Source organism: Halichoerus grypus, chromosome 9 (genome assembly GCF_964656455.1).
Source record: "Halichoerus grypus chromosome 9, mHalGry1.hap1.1, whole genome shotgun sequence".
Taxonomy (NCBI): domain Eukaryota; kingdom Metazoa; phylum Chordata; class Mammalia; order Carnivora; family Phocidae; genus Halichoerus; species Halichoerus grypus.
In genome coordinates this window covers 77,543,473-77,566,659 of record NC_135720.1, presented here as the reverse complement: position 1 = coordinate 77,566,659, position 23,187 = coordinate 77,543,473, and the positions used below count along the sequence as shown (strand labels likewise).

Below are 23,187 nucleotides of genomic sequence, written 5' to 3'. Positions count from 1 at the left end.
TTCAAAATTATTATCCTTTCAGACTGAGCAGTATTCTCTCCTAGCATCCTACATTTCTTCTCTGAAGAACATAACACACTTGAAATAATTTGTTGAATATCTATCTTCTGGGCTAGCCTGTAATCTCTTTGAGGGTCTGTCTTACTCACTTCTGCATTCCCCAAAACCAAGCAGGGTACCTGGCACTTAGTAATCACCCAATAACTATTTGTTGCCTAACTAACTACTTACTCTACCTCTCAAACTTGTTGCTTCATCCAAGCTAAGCTTATACACTATATTGTTTCATGCCCTTGTACAGTTATTTTAATGATTCTTCTGCCTGGATTGTCCAATCTTCCCAATTTCTTACTAACCACCCTCCAACCCTCATCCACCAGAAAAATTCTTACTTTTACTTCCAACCCCAGCTTAAACATCTTCTCCAGAAAACCCCCCTGACTTCCCTTAACTCAAGGTTTGTGCCACCCCCATACCCTTGTACAACCTTCCCTTGTAGCCTTGTAGCTAGCTCTGTATTGAAATTATGTTTTCATGTCTGTTTTCCCTTCTTGGTTGGTTCTGATCCTTCCGTACCTGCCATAATAGTTGTCACATAATGGATTCTTAATACATATTTTGTTAAATAAGGGATTTTCCCCCATCAGTTATGTGATACATACAGAGAAGCATTATGCCTAGATAATTATTGGGTTTGTGAAGAGAATGAGCCCCAAATTCCTTACATGAAAACTAGTTAAAAACAGAGTGAATCAACTTCTACAAAAGTGGATGTCAAACTTCAAATCCTTCAAGGGAGATGTTGTTGGGATTTCTAACCACTGCTACAATGACATTTAAATAAATAGTAAAGCAACCCAATTTTGTGAAGTTCTCCAAAGGGAAAATAATAAATTCATGCCTACAATTCGTTTAAAATCAGAGGGTAGCTACATTAGCTTGGAAATAACTAAATGCAAAATTATGAAGAGGTTTATGCAAAAGAACTTTTCATATGGCCTAATTCAATGTTGTTTAAGGCAAGTGCCTTAGTTAACTGTTTTTTTTTTTTTTTTTTTAACCTACTTACTTCCAGGAATTAGAATTAAAATGTTATTACTGGGAAATTTCTAACCATGACAGACAAAAGAATTTTGTTAGCATGTAGGACAAATAATGTGTGACCCTGTGTAGTTTTTAAGTGTGTTAGAACTGTAAAATAATGGTTTCCTTGAAATATAAGGACTTTAAGATAAGTACATAGAGGCCTCAACTTCTACAACTTTTACCAACATGCTAGAGAAAGGAATGTGTAGTTCAGAATTGGGTCTCAAGTTAGCATATTCAATTCTCCCCAGTGACACCAAGATTTTAAAGCAGGTGATCTTACTGATGGCAATGAATACAGTTCTGATTGTTTAAAACAACAACAACAACCATGTACAATAGAGAAGCAAAAACCTCACCCCCTTCTTCCTGATTATATATAAGACACCCTGTTACAAATACCTAAAAATCATTTTAGGTTGAGATGACAGGTATGAGAAAAACCATAGATAAATGTGTGAATTGTCTATGATTTTTTGGTCTCAGGGTTTGTGGTGGGAGTTGGGCAGGAAAGAACTAGAAGGAGACCTGACTTCTCAGTTCCAGTCAACTATACTACTTGAGTCACTTAAAGAAAATTTCAAAAAAAAAAAAAAAAAAGAAAAGAAACAGAAAGAAAATTTCAATTCCCTCCTCACATAATATAAGCCCTGCCTACCTGAAGCTCCCTGCACAGAGCCAAGGCCACCTCTATACTTTGTACATTCTGAAGGAGCAGAATGGTGGTCACAAAGGATCTTCCTTTTTCCTTTCATTTCATTGAACTCAGTGAAAGAATTCTCCTGGAAACATATAACCTACTGAGCTAGATTATTTCACTTCTACTGAAAGATCTTACTGCAAATTCCATTCCACTCTGATCAAGCCTTTCCTAAAATATACATCTAGAATGAATGCTAAACTGTCATATACTTGTGTAAATGTTACACTGCAATTATTTCCTTCATAAAGTAGTCATTTATTCAATAATCATTCTTCAACAAAATTTACTGAACACATACTAAGGGCCAGGGATTGCACTGCTTATTGTCATCGCCCTCATGGGATATATAATCTAGTGGGAGAAGCATACCATGATAAATGAACAAGTACTTATGACACCAAGAGTGAACCCTAATGTAAAGTAGGGACTTTGAGTGATGATGATATGTCAGTGTAGGTTCATCAATTTTAAAAATGTATCACCGTGTAGTGGAGGATGTTGGTGATGAGAGAGGCTGTGCACGTATGGGAGCAGAGGGTGTGTGGGAAATCTCTATACTTCCCTCCCAATTTTTCTGTGAACTTAAAACTGCTCCAAAAATTAAAGTCTTTAAAAAATACATGTATAATAAAAGAAACATATATAAAAAATGAACAAGTAAATGATATGTTTACAAATCACAGTAAGTACAATGAAAGAAATAATAGGGAATAAAAGAAAGCATGTGGAGTGACTTATTTTACATGTGGGTTTCAGGGAAAGTCTCTCCAGGAGGTGATATGTAAGTTGAAATCTGAAGAATGAGAAGGAGCTGGCTATGGGGTGTGTGTGTGCGTGCGTGTGTGTCTGTGTGTGTGTGTGTGTGTGAATGTTCCAGATGGAGGAGAGACATGTGTAAAGCTCTGAGATGGGAAGAAGCAAGGCAAATGTGAGAGGCTGAAAGAAGGCCAGTGAGTGATACCAGTAAGAGCTGAAATTTAAGAGGAAGAAGCATGATCGTGCAGGACTGTATAAAACAAAGTAATCAGTCTGGATTTTATTCTACTGACATGGGAAACCCCTGAAGGATTTTTCAGCAGGTATGCAATATGATTCTCTGTATCCTGAAAAGATTAGAAAACTCAAGAGTGAAAGAAGCCAGATTAGGTCTGCCTTCTTGCCTGCAACTAGATTTTAATAGTGAAGAGAACAGGTGCTGTCCCTTAGGGCCTAGCCCTGGGCACAGAGAAGGCATCCAATGCATGCTTATTAAATGATGAATGTAATATTTACATTTTATGATCTGGTGTTCTTTTATACAATAACATTTATAATAGTAACTAAACAAAGGGTGAGTGCATTAAAAGACCTTTCCTTATGAGACTAACAACACCTGTTTTATTTTTACATCTGAAATTGGGTATCAAAGAAAACCGCATTCAGCCAGGCAAGGAAGATGAAGAGCAGAAGGAAGAGAGATGACAATTTTTTTCCCTCTTGCCCATGATCCTATTTCCTCCAACTCATTTCTCTGTGAATGTCTTTGGCTAATTTAAGGAACCTATTCTTGACTACAGGAACCATATGTTGTTTCTAAATGTTATGCCCTTAGAAACAGCTTAAGTTTTTTTTGGGGGGGGGGTTACTCATACTTGATCTTTATAAAAAGCATCATCATCATAATAAATAATCTCAGTAGGAGTATGATCTTTTGAATGTTTGATGGAGATAGTAAAATATTTCACTTTTGCTTATTCCTTAAAGCCATGAAATTCTACTATTAGCTCTGCATGTGCAATATGATCTAGACTTTTCACTCCATGATCATATGATTCTGAATAATATGTCATTTGATTCAGCAACTATCTGATTTACATGTGGAGGTCCACAGCGCTGGAAAGATCAGGAATGTATCTTATGTTGTATTTCACATTTCTGTTTTGGGTATATTCATCTAGTCTAAATTATAAAAACAAAGCCTGAATTGATTCTTGATACATTACAACCAAATCATTTGCCTATTTTTTCTATTTAATTTGCTTTAATAAAGAAGAAGTTCTCATTAGATGAAATGGCTCTATGGCCAAAATTATGTACAGATCAGAGATGTAAGCCCTTGGGCTCTCTGTGATTTTGCCCAGTTTGATGATGGCTAAGAGTGAAATGGGAGCCAACTACGGTATCCTTGGGTGCCATGCTCAGCCTCCACAGATCCCTACTCCTTCAAACGTGTGCTGAAGCCCCGCAGAGTGGCCAGTCATGTTTTCAGAATAAGCAACTTGCACGCAGGTCTTTGAGAATCAGTATCCATTTGGTATGGCCTTTACCTAGAAAGGTGGATCCTACAAAGCAAAATTCTTCAAGAAATTAGGGATATGAAAACTATTGTTTTTAAGCGTAACTTAACAACTAGTTAGGAGTTTTATATTTTTCAATGTGTTAGCAGTATTATTACCTCTGGTAATTATAATGCAAGATTGATGTATATCTCTTTCATGATGATGATAATAACAATAATAATATCAATAATTTATAATGTTTTGAATGATTACTATTTGCAAGCTCTGATACTTCCTTTGTATCATCTCATTTACTCTTTACAACAATCCTATAAGCCAGATACTACCCTCTCCACTTTATTGGTGAAGAAATGGAGGCTTTGTGCTCTTAACCACCCTCTCTTAATGTCTCTTACAAAAGTAGTTCTTCCTTAGGAAATTTGTTGGAATATACTGTTCTCCCTGGTCCTGAAGAGGCAATCCAATGTCTTTGTTACCTTTATGCTCACTTCAAAGATTTCATCTCTGGACAACTTGAAACTGTGTGCCAGGATCTGTGTTAGACTAGTAACAATGTATCTCTATTTTTCTTAACAGTTGAAGAAATTGAAGCTCAGAGTAAATGTATAACTTGCCTAGAGTGAGAATTGCAATTTTGCATCAAGAACTACATTTAACTTATGATCCCACGGTTCACTAGCATTGCTACATTTGCTAAACTTTTTTTTTTTAATTATGTTATGTTAATCACCATACATTACATCATTTGCTAAACTTTTAAACCTCTCCGAGCCTCTGTTTGCCTTTAAACCATGCTGACAAGAATGCTTATATAATAGGCTCCTAACTGTCAGGATCCTATTGTGAATATTAAAACAAGAGCCTGCCACAGAGTAGCTCCCCAGTGAAGGTAGCTTATCATGGTGACTTCCATTTGTCAGCCTCAAACAAGAGAAGAGATGATGCCCACTTCTCTCCAGGCATTCACAGACATTACCCGGGGTGTGTTTTCCTTGCTATCTAAGGAGGGAATGTTCCATGGAAGAACTCTTGGCCCCAGTTTCTTCCTGGAAACAAATCTGAAATTTAATCTTGCCTAGGTGACAGTAACTGCAAGATATGACTATTAGTTGTGTAGATTTGTATGTTCTTTTCTTAATGCACCATAAATTATATATTTTTAAATTGGCAGGGTAATGGGTTTCCTTAGGAATTAATAACATATAATAATATTGTTATAAATAAATAAGTATGAATAAAGTAAAAGAGGGCATGCATAGACCAATGATGAGACTATCACATGAAGCAAGGATTATGATTTAATCTAATTCTATGCAGCTAGAGTCCATCAAAAATAAACCAAAACAAGAAACTTCACCCTTTTTCAAAAACTCTCAATGGCTCTCTATTACATTAGGCCTCATGGGCTTTAAGCTGTTATGTCTAGATGTTCCCTATTTCTTCATTTCTTTAATGTAATGGAAGAAAAGGAAGGAAGAAGGGTAGAAGGGAAGAAGGAAAGAACAAGAAAAAAGGAAAAGGCCACAGGACTGATTGATTCTTAAGGTCAGTGAAGCTCATCCAACAGTGACAAGTCATTCTTTTTTTTTCTTCATAATCTTTCATAAGATAAACAAAAAAACAAAAAGTTGACTTGAATACTTCCCATTTGTTCCAATTTAGTAGGAGATGAATAAATCAGTTAAGATGGAATAGAGCATACAGATGATTAATGAGTAATTTGGTTACTGTCTTCCGGGGGGAAAATATATATGAAAAATATACATATATATTTATATTCTATATATAATTTATATATAAATATAAAAAAGAGGAATATACATATATGTAGGATGAAATTTGAAACAACATATAGAGGAAATAAGGCTTCTATGAATTTTAAAGACGTCCTCGGTGTTAAAAAATTCTCAGTTTCATGCTTTTACCTTTGGATTTTGAAATGTTAAGACCTTTGCTCTTTTTCTTGGAGAGAAAGAAAATGTTTGCAAGAGTTGAAATGTCAGAAGTCATTCTTCATGCCTTTAAGGCCTGGGATCAAAAACCCCAGGATGGGGAGATTAAGAATAAACAAAAGTAGAAGCAGAAGGAGATGTCCAGCAGAATTCTGAACAGGCCCTCTCGCTCTTTGAGCATTCCTTCTGGCATTAATTCATTTCCAGCTAACTACTCTGCCATCTCCTTGATTCTGTCTCTTGGTATATTTTTTTGCTCACCATCTAGGTTACCTAGACTCCCCTTGCTTGCTCCTTTTTTTTTTCTTTTTTTTTTAAATAACTCTGTTGGGGCTCAACTTGCCTTTGATCCTTGGTTCCGGCTTCTGGATTTGCTCTGCACCTGTGTTCAACCAAGCTCACCTTGACTCCTTTTGGTTTCTGATTCCCATTTCAAGAAAAACCCTTGCTGAATGTTTGCATGTATAGTTACCCCTCCTGACTGCCTCCTGCCTGGTTCCTCCTCAGCTTTGCCCAGCCAGTCTTACAATATGGACCAACCAATATAATATATATAATATATATATATATATTATATATATATATATAAAATATATATATATATATATCTCAAGCTTAATAATCAATATCAATAGTCTCCATTTTGGGGACTGGTGATGAGCTTAACTTATGAAAGAATCCTAGTTTTTATTTTTATTTTTTTTAAAGATTTTATTTATTTATTTGACACAGAGAGAGAGCGCACAAGCAGGGGGAGTGGCAGGCAGAGGGAGAGGAGAAGCAGACTCCTCACCGAGCAGGGAGCCCCATGCGGGGCTCGATTCCAGGACCTGAGAGCATGATGGGAGCCGAAGGCAGACGCTTAACCGACTGAGCCACCCAGGTGCCCCAGAATCGTTTTTTTTTTTTTTAAGATTTTATTGATTTGACAGAGAGAGACACAGCGAGAGAGGGAACACAAGCAGGGGGAGTGGGAGAGGGAGAAGCAGGCTTCCCGCTGAGCAGGGAGCCCGATACGGGGCTCGATCCCAGGACCCTGAGATCATGACCTGAGCCGAAGGCAGACGCTTAACGACTGAGCCACCCAGGTGCCCCGCCCCAGAATCGTTTTTAAAAAGCATTTTCTAACAAAAGCAAGGTCCACATTGGCTAAATTCTATATGGGATGGATTATGATGAATGAATGAATGAATAAAACAGTCTTATTTGGCCAGGATCTTCTTATTTGTGTGCTTATATTTTAGAACAACAACAACAACAACAACAAAAAGATTCAGAGGATAATAATTTTTATCCTACACTTCAAGCCAAACAGTAGAATGTGATAATCAAGTGAATAAGCATTGTGGAAATGCCCAAAATTAATGGTTGAAATTATATCCTAATATTTTAGCTTTATTTGTAGCTCAAGCCTTATCATCTATTTCAAATTTAAATTTAAAGAACTCTGACTAATAATATAAGCTTCCTCAGTATATTTAAGAAGATCTTTCCTTAAACATTTGGTTAGCTTTATTATTATTATTATTATCAATTAGTTAATTCTTTTCCAGAATTAATATTTTAATTTCATTTTCATTTATAACATCTATACTTCATATATAAGCAAAATTCACTTCTAGATCACTGATGTTGTAAACATTGTCAGCAGTCATGGGAGACATGCCAGGGTACCCCAGCCTTTATTGCAAGGCATTGTATCATAAATACTGAGATATACTTTAACTCCTTTAAATGGATAGTTGGCTTAATATGTATTTTGTGTCATGCTATGTTTATTTAATGTTGCATAAATAATATAATGCTATTAGTAATTTTTTTTTTAAGATTTTACTTATTTATTTGTCAGAGAGAGAGAGAGAGAGAGACAGAGCACAAGCAGGGGGAGCAGCTGGGAAGGGAGAAGTGGGCTCCTTGCTCAGCGAGGAACCTTATGCAGGACTCAATCCCAGGACCCTGGGATTATGACCTGAGCAGAAGGTAGACACTTAACCGACTGAACCACCCAGGCATCCCGCTATTATTAGTATTTCTTTACTTCAAGCTACTTCTGCAACCAACTAATTTTTTAAATAAATAATCATTTGTTTTTTCTTTTTAAAAAAATAAAACAGAACCCTGACATAAATAATACCTCAAAAATTGCAACATATACCCTCCATTATCAGTTTTCAGAAATTTTACTACTCATGGATTTATTCAGCCATTTATTCACTAAACATTTACTGAAAGTCTTCTATGTGCCAGGCACTACTAATGTAAGGTGCTGAGTATATGGATCAATAAAATATGGTTATTCCCTCAATGATCTCATTGTCTAGATAGAAAGTCAAGAAATCATACAAATAGTTAGAATACACTATGATATAGTTTCAAATACAGTTATTTATAAATTGCAGATACAAAAGCCTTCTTTCTCTCTATAAGACTTATGGAAAGCTACAGAAAAGAGATAAAATTGGGCTGCTTTTGAAGAAGGAACAGGATGCAGCAGAGGCAAGGGATGTAGACAACACATTCCAGGAAGGAGCATCTACCTGCATAGAAGCTGGAATCTCATGAGGAAAGACAATAAGGCACATGGCATCCAGCATATGGGTAACATCAACCAGTGCAGTGTGGCTGGAATGTGGGAAATATATCAGAGAAGGTATGTAGATGAAATGGTGGGTGGACACTTTTCAAGACAGTTAAGACTTGGCACTATTTGTGGTAGAGGCAAAAGATTCAGCAAAATGAGAGATGAATGACACAAAGGTAGAAGAAACAATTCTATATGGCCCTATTCCAGCTCCCTTGCTGTTAGGCAACATCATATGAGTAGTTCAGGTGAATAAATTGTGAGCAAAAGTTCAATGTGTTACTTGTGAGCTGAGGCAGTGAAAAGCCCCTGTGTTATTTTGCAGGGTCTTTCTTCCCCTGCCATGGGAACCAATGGTGCCTCATGTTGGTGTGGGGAACCACATGATCATAACTGCCTAAATTCATGAATCACCACATCAAAGACAATTGCCCTGGAGAGTTGCCTAGATCCACAATAGTTTTGGTGGAAGGAATAAACAAAAACATTTTTTTTTAATTAAGCCATTGGATTTGGGGATTTTTGCTATTGCAGTACAGTCTAGATGATTCTGACCAAAACTCAAATCTGAAAGTCAATGCTTAATGGGCATACAATTCAAAGGAGGCAGAAGAAGATGGATTCAAGATCATAAGTTAAGGGGTCTGGAGAGAAATGGGACCACTTCTTCCTCTGACACATGTAAGAAAGTTTAGGGAGGGACAAAAATACAGAAAAATTTGGAGGCTGTAAAGGGGAATGTAAAGGAGTTTATGATGGACATTATATTCTTGTGATATTAGAAGTTAGGTCATTTGCTGAGAAGGTGAGTGGTAAGACTGAGGGAAATAAAATTATTGAGCAGTTGAGGGGACTGTTACTATTCAGAATGGGGAAGACAGCCAGGTAGACAGGAGGGACAGAACTGCAGAGCAGTGGTGGGCAAGTGCCCAGCGGGGTCTTCGGTCATGCATCTATAGTGGAGTCAGCCAGCACGAGTTTGCCATTTGCTATAGCTGTGATTGCCAGCCTGAGAGAAAGAACAGAAAAAACAAATAATTATGCCTATAGTAGGGCTTGGAAAATAAGTTATAGTACAAAGAGGATATCTCTAAATAATTAAGGAGGCTCGGGAAAGTAGAGTTGAAGTGATTGACAGTAGTGTTAAATCCAAAGAGGAAGAAAGTGAAGTCAAGGAGTCTGATAGGGATGCCTGGGTGGCTCAGTCAGTTAAACGTCTGCCTTCGGCTCAGGTCATGATCCCAGGGTCCTGGGATTGAGCCCCGCATCGGGCTCTCTGCTCAGCGGGGAGCCTGCTTCTCCCCCTACCTGCCGGTCCCCCTGCTTGTGCTCTCTCTCTCTCTCTGTCTGTCAAATAAATAAATATCTTAAAAAAAAAAAAAAGAAGGAGTCTGATAGAGCCAAAGACTCTACAAGAAACTGTATGTTTTAATGGGGTTAAAGGGGAAGTTTAGCAGGTGTAGAAATAGTTAAAAGACAGGAGGTGATGCTTACAGAGACAGTAGTATAATGTAGTAGTTAAGAGCAAGCAGCTTTGCCCCTTACTAGCTACAGAGCACTAGGCAAGTAGTCACATTTTTTTTTTCTGTGCCTCAGTCTGCTTATAGGACATTTTAAGCAACACTGAAGGATTTTTGTGATGACTGAATGAGTTAATGTACATAAAGCTTTTAGAGTTGTGCTTGGTATAAAGTGTTCTGTAAGTGTATGCTGTTATAATGGCAGAATTTATGTAGCTATCTATGGAAGTGGGTGTTGAGGAATAAGGAGATGAGCATTGTAGATGGAAAAAAGATTAAGGAATTGTAAGATGGGGATTTGGTGAATCATTAATGTGAACACTGTGTATTCTCAAGATGCTGAGGAGAAAAAGAAAATAAGATTGTGGGGGTGCCTGGGTGGCTCAGTCGGTTAAACGACTGCCTTCAGCTCAGGTCATGATCCCAGGGTCCTGGGATTGAGCCCCATGTCAGGCTCCCTGCTCTGTGGGGAGTTTCTCCCTCTCCCTCTGCCACTCTCCCTGCTTGTGCTCTCTCTCCTCTCTCTCTCAAATAAATAAATTAAATCTTTAAAGAAAAAGAAAAGAAAATAAGATTGTGAGCTAATGTGACATACCTCAGCTGATGCAGTGATATCATAAGGTAATGACCATGAGGAGAGTGCGTAACTATAGCATGGTTCAAGATCTGCAATTCAGTAGTGTGGGAAGGTTGTCTACCCTAAAACTTGTCGCAGAGACACAAAGGGCATGAAAACATGAACAGCCTCTTCTTTCAAGGGTTCTCAGAAACTTTTGTCAAGAAAAAGCCATGGTTTAGTCAATGCAGCAAGGAATAGAAGAAAGAGGAGGGTTCAATTAAGCAAAATCTGTGGATATATATGAATGAAGAGTCCCAAAGTCACTTTGGACAAGATTTTTTTTTTTTTTTTTTTTTAAGGAGAACCAGTAAGGGCAGGATAAGAGAAATAAAAGGTAAGAAGTTTTTTTCCTGAAGGGGAATGTAAAAGTACTCACCTTGAGCCATTATCATGGGGTAAGAGATAGGGAGGTAAGTTACCTTTAATTTTTGTTTACCTCAACTTGACATGTCCATATCTTGACCATGTATAATATTCTTAAGAGGGTATGTGTTCTTAGGCATAATCAAGAGTTGACTATGGAGCTCTTTTATTATGCAAATAAAAATAAGTGCATTTATACATTTAAAATTGTTAAGGAATAAATAATTCCAATGTTATTTAAAATATTCCAAATCATAGAAAATGATGTTAAGCTTATTAACATATTTTATGAAGTTGGCACTATGTTAATACTAAAGCTGGATAATAATAATAGAAAAAGAAAGTAATGGCTCCATTTCACTTAAGAATATAGATAAAAAATTATTAATAAAAATATTAGCAAATGAAGTCCAGTATGTATCAGTAGTGACCCAGTATAATTTATTGCCAAAATGCAAAGATGGTTTCATGACAGGAACTTTTTCAATAACATAATTTATTACATCATTATTTTAGTGTATTAAAACTATATTAATAGATGCTGAAAAGGCATTTGGTTAAATTCACCAGCCATTTCTACTAAAACTGCAATCAAAATAGGAATAAAAGGAAACTACCTAAACATAATAAATACTACTTATGCAAAACCAAGAGCAAATGTCATTTAGACATTAACCCAAGAGACTCTAGTTTAAAACTGTTTTAAGGTAATTTGGTCACATGCCTATGTATGCGATACTTATTTCAAAAGCAATAGTATGGCTCTATACTAGAAATAATCAGAATTAGAAATGTAAGAAATAATCCACAGACAATAATACAAAAACTTTAAAGTATTTTGAAATAAATTCAGTAAGAAAAATACAGGGCCTATAGGAAGAGAACCATAAAATCTTATTGACGGGCTCATCAAGAGCTGAACATATGAAAATATATACGCTATTCTTGCAAGAGAGGACTTAATTTCATAAATTTGTCAATTCTGCCCATGTTGTTATATACACTTAATGAAATTCCAATTTAAATCTCTATGTTTTTAAAAAATTGAATTATCTTACATTTTATATGGAAGAATAAGTGTCCAAGAGAAGTTAAGAAATGTATGAATATGAAAAATAATGATGCGATTCTTTGCCAGATATTAAAATGTTATAAAGTCAGCATAATCAAAATGGTTGGATATTAGCATAAGGATAGACTAGTAGATTAGTAGACCAAATCAAAAATTGCAGAATACATGGGAACTTAATATAGGATAATGGTAGTATTTCACTTCAAAAGGGAGAGAATGGTTTAGTAAATGAATACATTTTATTTTCATGTTAGAAATTGCATAATCAGCTATTCATTTGAAAAAAAATTAACATTGGACCATTACTTCATATGATATATAAAAACATGGCATTTGTCTTAGAAGTTAAAAAATAAAATAATAAAATTCTTAAAAGATAAAGTTTAGGAGAGCATGTGTATAACCTGCATGTCAGGGATATCGTGAAAAGCAAGTTAGTAACCAGGTTATTAAGAAAATGCATGATTGACCCTGCATAAATATTAAACCTTCTTCTTAGGGCAAAAAATACTTTGTTAGTTAGGATGGATTTGACTTGAAGTACCAAGAGATCCAAGTCATATGGGCTTTAACAAGGAGGGAATTTATGGGCTCGCGAGCCTTGAAGTCCTGAGGCAGGGTAGCCTTTAAGAATGGCTTAACTCAGTGTCTTTTTTTTTTTTTTTTTAAGATTTTATTATTCATTTGAGACGCAGAGATACAGAGAGAGAGAGAGAGAAAGCATGAGCAGGGAGAGAGGCAGAGGGAGAGGAAGAAGCAGGCTCCTTGCTGAGCCAGGAGCCCGATGTGGGGCTCGATCCCAGGACTCTGGGATCATGACCTCAGCCGAAGGCAGACGCTTAACCATCTGAGCCACCTTAACTCAGTGTCTTTATCCAAATTATTTCTCTGTAATTCTCTCGTCATCTCAGCCCAGTTTTTTGAATTGGCTTCCTCCTGAAGCAGGTATCAAGAAGGCCACAGCAGTTTTTCTAAAAATGACATCTACGCTTGACAATGACTAGGATAAAAAGAGCCAATTTCTTCTCCTGACCTATTCTTAAGAGTGAGGAAAAAAACCTTCCAACAAGTTTCTTCTCACATCTCATTGACCCCAACTGGCTGCATTTCTGATTCCCTGTGGCTAGGGAAATGAGCTGATGGGCTCAGGCTTAGATGTGTACACAGAAAGGACCGTCCGTCACAAAATTTGTTTTTCTCAGTGTGGGGGATTTTGTGTAATTTTTACTTTCTTCTTTAATATCAGGTAGAATTTTTAGAAGTTAATAGGCATTACTATTATAATAAAAAATGATAAAACTAAAATTATTTCATAACAGATTACTGAGGAGAGTCTGGATTTATATATATTTTCTCTCTCTTTTTTTTAAAGATTTTATTTATTTATTTGACAGAGAGACACAGCGAGAGAGGGAACACAAGCAGGGGGAGTGGGAGAGGGAGAAGCAGGCTCCCCGCAGAGCAGGGAGCCCAATGCTGGGCTCGATTCCAGGACCCTGGGATCATGACCTGAACTGAAGGCAGACGCTTAACGACTGAGCCACCCAGGACCCCCTATATATTTTCTCTGTATAATTTCATTTCTATTTTGTCCTGGCAGGGAGTCTTTTTTTTTAAAGTGTAATCTTCCTTTAAAAATGGCCCCCAAAACATTAAGTGTGTACAAAAAACTACTTTCCTCCAACAATTTGCAATGAGTTTAATTATGTTTTGTTAAACATTAGCAGTACAATTCACACTTACTCTCATCAAGCCTCTTTGCTTAGTTGGAACAATGGTATGGCTGACAGGCTTGAATTATATTTCTACCTCAACAATTACACTCATTTTATGTCCTTGAAACCATGATAAATTATGCCACTCTCATCTGAGAAGAGGAAACACACCAGTTCCTTTTGATCTGATCTGTCCAAGAGTGACTATGAACAAATTCCTGCGGAAGTCTGAGCGTCGTGGCAGCGGGTGCAGGGGAGAGGTACAGGGTGACCCCACACTGGCTGCACCAGTTGTTCTTACTGGGGCCCTCATTCCCTAGGAAATGCTACCCGTACTACCACACAGAATGCGCTATTTTTAGCACTGGCCCTGCGTGGGGAAACTGGAGAACTTGAACACTCACCAACGAGGAAGTTGAAGAGAGGGAAGGCTTAAGAGAGAAAGATGAGATGCTTTATCTTTGCCTCCTGTGATTTTATTTGGCACCTAGGCATCCAGTTAGCAAGGTCTAGGAGATAACAAAGAGATAAAATGCTGAGTGGTGAGAGATGTTGGGTGAAGGGAAGAGAGCTGGCAGTGGGAAGGAGTGAGGAACATTCTTACGTGTAGAGGAGAGAAGCTATAGAATTGAGTTACTCAAACTTAGAGGGAGAGTTTAGGGCAAAGAAGTTGTTTTTGGAGAAGTTAGTCAAGACCTGAAGTGAAAATCCTTAAGAGTTTTGGAAGAGTGGCTAAAAAAAATCAGATATGACTTATGATAACTTTCCAGCTATGGTAATTTAGGCAAATTACTTAAACCTCTCTGAGCCTCAGGTTTTTATTTATAACCTGTGGGTTTTAAATACCTACCTCATAGGGTTCAAATGGGCCAAATGTATGTAAAACACTCAGCATGGTGCCTAGAACATAGGAAGCACTTATAAAGAGTGGCTGTTATTATAACTTTGTTTTAATTTCTATCTTCTGAATAGAATTGCTCTAGTGTTCATAAAGAGGTGAAAAATAATAATAAACTATATGGCAAGGGGGACATTTGAGCTCTTGTTCCTCATACACATACACTCACACACAGGGAAACAAATTACAGATGTCTTCTTGGCAGCATAATCCATCCATAATGAGGCAATACTCAGGAGAGTTATTATACTACATTACTCGGACGCTGTCCACCTCTGTTTTGTAGTTGTTCAGCAAAGAGGGAAAACCTTGTGAACCATCATGAACATGGATTAAGTGTAGTGTAAGTCTGAGGGCAAACCAAAGTAAATCAATGTATCTCTTTTAGACACTCATTGCTAACTAAATGTAATAGTTTCCAGGGGCCAAATTAAATAAAAGGTAGGTAAATGCACTAATATTAAGACAATCAAAGAATGATAAAAAGCAATGTGGTGCACAGGGCCTCAAGTTGATATTTAGTAAAGATTATTAAATGAACTTCAAAACAAGAAAATATAAAATTAATATTAGAAATATATTTATGTGTTCTAAGCAAAAGTAAGATAACTCATAGAAGATATCCTGCACTGGCCAGGACTTGAGACTATGTGACTTCTAAGATCTTCCAACTCTCAGGAAAAAGTAATATTATCGTTTCTTTGCATGAAAAAGCACAATGAATGTTTTCTCTTTTAATTTTACCTTCTCTTCAACTTGATTTTCTTCAGTTTTCCAGTGAAAAGCAATTAGCCCTAAAAGACTTGGCAAATGGTATTTCATAGCCTTTATAACAAACATCAGCTCCACTCTTCAGGATGACTTAAGTTATTTTGGCTTTCAGAGAATTTTATAAAATTTTATAATTCATGTTTAAAAAATTACCAGCAACTTTCATTTACATTTCTTTCTTATTTTTAATTCTACAAGTTCTCTCTCTCTCTCTCTCTCTCTCTACACACACACACACACACACAATCCTTTCCAATGCAATCTAGAAAGAGATAAATGTACAAAATTTTTTTCTCCCCTATCTTTTCCCTCTCCTTGCAACAATAGCCTATTGACTCTATCCAAAATTTAAAGTTAACAGAAATAAGCTATAATTCTTTTTCCATGTGACTTGTTTGAAGGAAGACTCTAAGTGACCTGGAATTCCCTCCACCATTTTTAGGTTCTGGAACTGGGAGATAGATAAAAATATATACATAATCACAGACAGAAGGAGTCTAAAGGTGGCTGTTGCAGGACAGGTCTCCCAGGAAGGAAACCCTGAGATAGAGATCAGTGTGCACAAAATTTACTGGACTGTTCTTGGGACTGACACTTCCAGGGGAAGGAAAGGAGGCAGGACATCCAAGAAGATGGGTTGTAATGTAGTCACAACAAGACTTTAGCCAACTTCTGGGATTGGGTTAGGGAAAGGGTCTTGCCTTTATACTGAATATGAGATGCTTAAGGGAGGGGGCCCCACTCTAGGAAAGGAGGCTGTCTATGACTGAAGGAAATTCCCAGAGAAAGCTGAAAGCTGATGGCTGTCAGCAGGCAAAATTTCTACCTTCCGGGAGAATAAGATCTTTAGTCATGGAGGGAGAATCTAAGCAGTGTGGCACTGGATCCGGAAGTCACTGGGGACAGGTGTCATCATCCTTGGGTAAGATGCTAACTATGAATGTGAGGTGGACTGACAGTTGAGATAACATTTGATTGCTCTTCCCTTCCCCACATACATAGTCCTATACCCCATACTTGTCTGCCATTCCATCTGCTATTGTCTTGGCGGAGGGAGGAAACAGCAGAATACAGAGAACACAAAAATCAATTCTTTGCTTTTGAGTTTCAAAAGGTTTGGCCTTGGCAAAGACAAAATATTTGGAAGAAAGTGAGCTGTGTAAGAGAGGAAGGTTTCTCAACCTCTCCCAGACTAGATAAAGGTTCCGGGGGGCTTTGGCAAGGAGAAAAGCAGGAAGGAAAATAGAGACCTTGGAGGACTGTGGATTCCTGGGGTGGAACTTGGGAGCTGAGAGCACAGGAATGAAGAAGACAGAACTCTCCTTGCCATCAAGGAATTTACAGACTAGCAGGGAAGATACATTCAACAAATAAATGCAATAAATCAAATTAACTATTATGATAGAACATATAGGAAGGGAACCTAATCAGGTCTACACATCTGGAAATAACTCACTAAAAAAGAGATATTTAGTTGGGAACCTGCAGTATAAGTAGATGCTGTCTAAACAGAGAATAGAGAGAAAAAGTGTTTTTTTTTTTTTTTTTTTTTTTTTTTTAAAGATTTTATTTATTTATTTGAGAGAGAGAGAATGAGAGAGAGCACATGAGAGGGGGGAGGGTCAGAGGGAGAAGCAGACTCCCTGCCGAGCAGGGAGCCCGATGCGGGACTCGATCCAGGGACTCCAGGATCATGACCTGAGCCGAAGGCAGTCGCTTAACCAACTGAGCCACCCAGGCGCCCCGAGAAAAAGTGTTTCAGGGAATAAGAAGACATGTGGAAAATTGTGGAGGAAGAGAACGTGACATGTTTTAGAAGTCAAGAGAAGTCCAAGATGATTACTGGAATGCAGAAAGAAGAGGAACAGTAGGAAAGGTAGGCAAACTCATTGGGAATTTAGTGCTATAATCAATAGGGGAGGGATGGTGGTCAGAGCCCTGAAGGAACCCTGGGAATGTATGAAATCAAATGGATTGGAGCGGTATTTGGAGGGAGCATTGATGAGACTTGGTGATTGATTGCTGTGGGAATGAGAAAGAGCTTGTGGCAAATATGAAAGATCTAGTAGGATTGCCAGAAAATATTGAGGACTGGTTTAGGATGGCGACCAAGAACTTTATAGTATCACAGATTCTCTGGGAATATAGTGTATATCATAGCTATGTATTCATACATACCTATGAATCAGGTTATTTCAGAAGGCTTCTCTGCCTTTGGGCTTCCCACTCCTATGGAGTTATTTTGTGCATCTTTATAGACCTGGAGAGAAAAAAATACCACTTTGAGTTTACTTAGGGACTCCAGCCAAGTACAGTGACTTCCTAGAGGGACCGGATTTCCTAAAGGGAGGTGGAAATAGGAGGACAAAGGGAAGGGAAGGTTGGGGGTCCTAAGGAAGTTTACTTTTCTCCAGCTCAAGGTTACAGTTTCTGGTGAGCTTCACTTATTGATTGACTCATTCAAACTCTTTTACTGAGTACCTATTCTGTTAAATGCACATTGCATGCAAGGCCTTGTGAAAGATATAAGGATGAATAGCAATTAGAGGGCACAGCTTTCCCTGGCAGCTCTTTCAAGGCTGTCTCGGAATCACTAGCCCTAAAAGATCACCCTAACCTTAGTGTTGGATTGAAAATATGCAACTCCTCAAATTAGATTGGAACTTATTCAATATACCTTCCTTCCACCATTTGGGAGATTCTCCAAGTGCAAATCCTCCTGCTTCTCATGGAGATAAACACCGTATCAGCTATTTCAACTCTCTTCTGCTTAAAGTCCTCAAACAACACTGTTTTGGGGCTGCTTTTTACTCTTTTGTCCTTTAGCCTGATAATGGTAATGCTATTAGCCAACATGGCCATCTCCCATTCTGTCCTACTCATGTATGTCATCGTGAATGTATCTCAAGCAAGAACACCCTTGTTGCTTCAGACCTTCGGAACCCTTGACTCATGCCTCCTCTTGCCCATTTCAGCAAGCCTGAGGTAGCCTATAGACAGTCTTTAAAGCATATGTTCATGGGTTTGAACATTGTTTGTTCTTTGCTAACCTTGCCTTCCCTCAATGGCACAACCTCTGGTCCCTCTTGTTCCATTCCCTACTCTTCCCTCCTTTCCTCCAGTTTCCCCCTTCTTTTCCTCTACTCTTCTTACTGAGTAAATCATTAAGGGATGCAGACATCTATAGTAATGAAGGCTGGGCAGGCATTGAGTTCTCTTTCCAACTCTCCCCTGGAAATACTTTAGGTCAGAGACTATTGAGATACGGAGAATTCTATTGAAGTAATAAAATGTTGCTATTAGCTTGCTTGGCCATTTGCTAGGTACATAACTTTAGGTGAGCTATCTCTAGGCTTCAGTTTCTTGTATGTATAATGAAACTCTAGTATGTGATTGATGAGTAGAGACGGATTTATTAGGAAGCCTGTGAAGCTTAGCTGGAACTGCCCAGATCCCCTTCCAAGGCCCAGTAAAGGGACATGGTAATTTTGTATTATTTTTTTAAAGATCCATCCTTCCCCAAATTATATAAACTTCAAGCCCCACCAAACTGAGCACTACCTCTACTTATAGAGTTTTGTAAGAATGAAATAAGCAATGAATGTGAAGCACTTAGCACACACCTTTGAAGCTATTGCTATCACCATTATCATTATTAATACTATGTTATTTATCTATAGAAAAGATTGTAAAAAGCTTAATCAAAATTAAAAATCAACACCCAAAATTAATGTAACACTGTGTGTCAACTATACTCAAATGAAAAAAAATTTAAAAAAATTTAAAAGTCAAACTTTAAAAGCTATAAAAATGAATGAAAACATACATTTTTCCAGTTTTTATAGGGCTCTGTTATAGTATATAGTAACAATATTTTTCAAAAGTTTTCAAATCTATTTTTAATTTTAAGGGTAGTGTATGATTATTATAAAAACCAAAACAATATAGTTAAATAAAAATCTTGAGTTAAAAATAAAAATCTCTTTTCTTTTTCTCCCCTCCCTGGCTATTGCTCTTCCCTCCTCAGAAACATTCTCCTCTCAGTGTAACCATGAATTAAGACTTTGGTGTATATTTTCCAAATCTTAAAATGTACTTTACATTTGAACGTAAAAATTTCTATCTCACAAACAATACAAAAGTAATTTTTTGTTTTTTTTTTAAAGTTCTCCCTTTGTTGAAAACTGTCACAGAAGAGCAATACCAAACAGGTAACTAAAGAGAACACATACACACACACACACACATGTGTGCACATTCCTAGCAGTTTCCACAAATCAGAATACCCAGAATTTGAGGAAACCAGAACTGTCTTCTTAAAGATTTTGCCAACTCATGAAAGACCATTATACTAAGTGTTATGAGAGAACATTTGCTAAAGACAATGCACATATTAGCTCAGTGTCAACCCTTGCTGAAGACCAGTGCTTCAGCCTTGTTCTGCACAGGTCGGGGTATGAAGGGGAATGGAAAGCAGCTTCAGATAGGGGTAGGCAGATGGTACCAGCTTCCTGTCTCTTTTATCTTTCTGCTTCTTAGTTGTAATATTATGTACCAAACTCCTGTATTGAGGAAGAAATAAATATTCGTGTTGCTTCTGCATGCATTTTTTTTTTTTTAATTCAAGGGTGGCCAAGCATAGAGAGAGACTGACATACTAGGTATTAGAAAATTCTGTAGAGGGGCCCCTGGGTGGCTCAGGTGGTTAAGCGTCAAACTCCTGATTTCCGCTCAGGTCATGATCTCAGGGTCGTGAGATCGAGCCCTGCATTGGCTCTGTGCTGAGCCTGCTTAGGATTCTCTCTCTCTCTCCCTCTGCCCGCTCCCCCCCACTCTTTCTAACAACAAAAGTCCTTAGAATATGTGTACATGTGCTATAAAAATGTGTATTATGGACATTGTAAAGACTTCGTGGTAAATTTTTTAAGGTACTTTATTGCTACCATTATAAATACTACCTTGCAATTATTTCCAGTGCTTGATGTAACATTCAGCCTGCAAAACACATTCACCAGAGAAAGAGTTAAATAGATTACACATTTAAAAACCTCATAATCTAAGGGAGAGATGGAAAAAATCCCCGAATATTATTTAAGACCTTTGTGTCATACTCTTCCAAAAAATAATTATTTTTCAGAGAGAACATAGATGATTGTTCTTATAGTTTAATTCTTAAGGACTTTTCATAAATACTTTTTTAAATGAACACCTTTCATGAACTTTCTTTCTAGTTTAATCTATTAAGTGCAATTTAAAATTAAAGAACAGCTACAGTTCATAGTGAAATCATTAACAGGATTTACACAGAATATTGCATATGTCTATGTATTCATAGAATGTATGTATTTTGTAGCTTACTATAAGAAATGCAAATAACAATTCCATATTATTTTCTCTAATTTACAAATTTGATTTGTTTTATTGTTTTACTATGACCTACATAAATAAACCAGTTTAAATATTAAATTGTAAGGGAAATATATGTCAGGTCAGTTAACAAAGAACCTAAATTTAAAAATGTATACTACAGAGAGAAACCTGTAATATTGCATAATATGTTTTTATAAAAGAGTTATGACAACTTTTAATATGCAAGGAAAGCTCTCACTTGAGTAATTAAAATTCCAGACCATCTTAAGACACATACAAATTTCCATGGTAAAATCATGGTTGGCTTGTTTTCCCTTTGAATATATTGTAGCACAAAATCTATTTTTTCTTGTGCAGTTATATGCTTACTAGATTTCTCTCCCTCCCTCTCCCTCTCCCTCTCCCTCTCTCTCTCACACACAAACACACGCACACACCTTTTACTAGTTATTTCTTTTTCTGCCAGTTTGGTTTGTACCCACAAACCATAGTTAAAGTGGAACTTGGAAGTCCAAGTCCAACCAGTACTAGAATTTGATTGCGAGCAATGAAAACAAACCCTGCCTAATTAAACAGAAAAGAAATTTGTTGGAAGAATATAGGTTAGCTCACAGAATCAAAGGGAAAGCTGATGAGCAGCCGCAGGAAGGGCAGACAAAGAACAGTTCCAGAGGTCTAAGTAAAAAGGATCAGTGGACAGTGTCCTCAGAAAGCTCAATGGAATGAATCTGCACTCTGTCTCAGCATCCTTGTGCTCAGGATCTGGATTCCCAGAATTAGAGTTTACAAGGCCACACCTTGACTGGGGCAGTCTGAACATCTTCACTGAAATTATCATGAAGAAGGCAGGGAGTTGGGAAGACATAGATCTCCAGAGGTAAATCGAGGTGTGGTTACCAAAAATAGGAAAAGATCTGGGAGTTGAGAGTAGTATATGTTCTTAGATTCTAAAATATAGCATACTATAACTACCATAACATTTATTTGTAATTGCTATATATGGTTCTGATCATTAACAGTTAAAGCATTCATATGGGAGGATATTGTAGCCAGCAAGGCTTTTGTTAAGAATAATAAATAAGAAGGATACCTAGGTGGCTCAGCCAGTTAAGCGTCTGACTCTTGATATCTGCTCAGGTCATGAACTCAGGGCCATGACATGGAGCCCCATGTCAGGCTCCGTGTTCAGTGGGGTTTCTGCTGGAGATTCTCTCTCTCCCTCTCTCTCTGCCCCTCTCACTGCTCGCATCCTCTCTCTCTCTCTCTCAAATAAACAAACCTTAAAATCAATCAATCTCAAAAAAAAGAATAATGAATAAGAAAAATAAGGACATTTCTTATTTATCCTATCTCCCTCCTCCAGCCACTTGTTATTACTAAGCTTTCAATGGAATATGTAAACATTAAGCGAAAATTTTCTTTGCACTTGAGTAAGTATAGGCAACACGCAAAGACATTGTGTTGGGCTATGGAAAATGGTTGTGAAATGAAAGATAGATAGTCTAGGAGATGAAGGGGAGAAGACGGAGGAGAACAAAGAAAAGATGTTTTATTATTTTTCAATTTTTTTAACGATTTCATTTATTTATTTATTTGAGAGAGAGAGAGCACAGAGGGAGAAGCAGACTCCCTGCTGAGCGGGGAGTGGGACGCCAGGCTCGATCCCAGGATCCTGAGATCATGACCTGAGCCAAAGGCAGACACTTAACCGACTGAGCCACCCGGGTGCCCCAGAAAAGATGCTTTAGACAGAAAAGTAAAGAAGCAGCACACCTGTAGTGTTATCACTACATAAAAATGGAATAATATTAACGGTTAACACTTAGTGCTTGCTCTTTGCTAGGCACAATTTTAAATGCTTTCCATGTGCCAATTTATTTTTGAGACAGGTATTATTATTCCTGTTTTACAGTAAAGAAAATGATAGAGAGTTTAAACAAACTGCCCAGGGTAATGTAGCAAGAATGAGGCAGGTTTGGGATTTGAACTCAGATGAGTCAGCCTGCAGGGTCTGGGCATTTAACCACTATGCTATACCGCATCTCTGTGCATATATAACAGCTGAACAATCATCCAGTACAAATTTAGTAGGGTTGGTCTATTTTAGACCAATTCAAAATACAGAGCCAGTTTAAAAGAATAAATTAGTACCCACAGCTATAAATATTCTTCTTAAAATAACACTATCATTTCCTTTATATAGCTTCTTTTTTTTTAACCTTGGGCTAAACCTCCCCCAAATTCAGCCTTAATGACAG

The 23,187-nt window shown here is 37.3% G+C and overlaps 1 long non-coding RNA gene across 1 annotated transcript in view; it reads left to right on the top strand.

Annotated features, from left to right (window-relative positions):
- Positions 1-2,629: 2,629 nt before the first annotated feature.
- Positions 2,630-23,187, top strand: part of LOC118529375 (uncharacterized) — a 36,050-nt gene continuing 15,492 nt past the window's right edge. The window contains exon 1 of the long non-coding RNA XR_004914083.2: positions 2,630-2,868. This is a non-coding gene — a long non-coding RNA (uncharacterized LOC118529375). The remainder of the gene's footprint in view (positions 2,869-23,187) is intronic.